We start from the raw sequence: 2,030 nt of genomic DNA on the forward strand, positions 1-2,030 counted from the left end.
AAAAATACATCTGTGAAAGTAACATGAAATTACATCCATGAGCGTACACAGAAGAGACGGAAAGCAAAGCAGGTCATGCTCACGCAGCTTCTTAGCAGGTCAGTGGTGTCAGAAGGACTGGTGTCAGTGTGTGTGGGTACTCACGTTGCCACCTCTCCTCAGATGGATCACCCCACAGGCCAGACATACAGCCTCCTTAGGCATGTTCATTTTCATTTTTAATCAGAGAGTCAGATGTGATAAAAATGGGTCCTTGCTTAAATCAATTTCTTTGATTTTATGAGCACTCACATCAAAATGGCTTTGTGAAATCTTTCTTCATTGATGATAACACTATTGGTGACAGTATTATTAGTAACTGAGTGGGAGTCTTTTTTATTAACTTCAACTTTTCATTATTGCTTTATGTTCAAAAGTTGTTGATATAGTTTCACAAGTGCTAACTACCATAATACTGTAGCAACAACACCAGGAAATTTAACAAAATCAGCAACTATAAAAAACACCAGCAGCAGTGACAACAACAGTGAACCACATAATTAGAAAGGCGTCGAGGGACCACATGAGTGGAAGCATCATGATAACCGGGTATCAGTGCCAGCTCTGAGCAGAGCACATTGGAAAGTTCAAGAAGCAAATGATCATAGAGTTTTCCCCTTGGAGGCATATTGATATATGTAAACAGGGCACACACAAAAATGTTTTTATTCTTATAACTGCAGGGATATTTTTATTAAAATAATTAATGTCTACTAAAACATTGCACACATGTTGGACAGTTATTTTGGTATTACCCTCTCTCAGACTGTCAACCAGTATGGTTCGTGCCTGGTGAGTGACACCACTGTGATGTGTTCACTATAATATGTAGGTCAGATCTTAAGACTCTTGTTGTAAAATAAGATCAACTATGAAAAGGATCAGAAGGAACAGACTTTACTGAAGTTGCTACTGAGAGTGCACAATGGTGAAAATGAGAGACGCAAAGAGCTACCTGTTGCCACTGGAGCATCAGTTGCAAAATACATCATTTCATATTGCCATCTTACAAAGCAGGGTCCTTGGCCCAAAGCAATAAAGCTCTGAACTTGGACTAGACTTTGTACTGGAGCTTCCTGGATTCGAATAGAAAACCCTAGCCTCTACTCATGGCCTCCACTACATCCTAGCAGTGTGACTACAGAAACATATTGAAATTCTCAAACTCACTATGTAAAAATTGGTGGAGTGAAATTGGCAGAGTGATATCTGTCGTAGCTGTCGGCCAGAGTTCTTGTGTAAAGTAAGGTGTACATGAAATAGCATAGAGAAGAACTTTGAAATCTGTAAACTGTGTAGCATACAGGAGGGCCAGGAATATCACAGGGTGTCATACAAATCTTACTCAGCCTCGGACTATTAACTGCAAGGTCAGTGTTTCAAAAGCCATCAGGCCCTCCACAGAGAAAGAAGGGCTATCTGTTCTTGTCACTATGAATCAGAATCGACTTGATGGCAGGGATTTAGGGGATGGATACGAAACCGTCTACCAGTTTTGAGAATGTAAAAGTGATCAGACCACACTTTCCCACTTTAGAAAACTTGGAAGGATGTATTAGTACAGAAGAAACTTCATTTGAATTGTTTGCAGCATACCAGCACCCTTTGGTTTTATGTGTAGTAAAGAAAACAATAGGGGTTGCCAATGTGGAAATTTTATAATCTGTTAGAAATCTGTCAATTTGTTACTGCCAACATAGGATGCCAGAGCAGTAGCCTTTGCTACTAGCATTTTTCAGGAACTATGTGCCAATGTGCTGGAGAAGAAATATTCTGAGGAAATTAATGACACAAAAATCAATAGTGTGGGCACAAGCGGAACACACCGATCTTTCTCTTGGTCAGACTTTAATTTATAGTCTGGTTTTCACACTGGGAACTCTTTCAGTTAAGGAAAACATTGAACCTGTTCTCACAAGGGTCTCTCTATTAGCACATGACTTTTGAGTTGGGGCATCAACTCTTACAGGCATATTATTTTGGTAAAACAA

General features: G+C 39.6%; 1 protein-coding gene across 1 annotated transcript in view; it reads right to left on the reverse strand.

Moving 5' to 3' along the window:
• SLC26A7 (solute carrier family 26 member 7) overlaps nt 1–2,030 on the reverse strand; it is a 136,978-nt gene that overhangs the window by 87,552 nt on the left and 47,396 nt on the right. The gene's annotated exons all lie outside the window — the stretch shown is intronic.

Source organism: Echinops telfairi, unplaced genomic scaffold (genome assembly GCF_000313985.2).
Source record: "Echinops telfairi isolate 266 unplaced genomic scaffold, ASM31398v2 ScPeMD7_1;HRSCAF=3_0, whole genome shotgun sequence".
NCBI classification, from domain to species: Eukaryota; Metazoa; Chordata; class Mammalia; order Afrosoricida; family Tenrecidae; genus Echinops; species Echinops telfairi.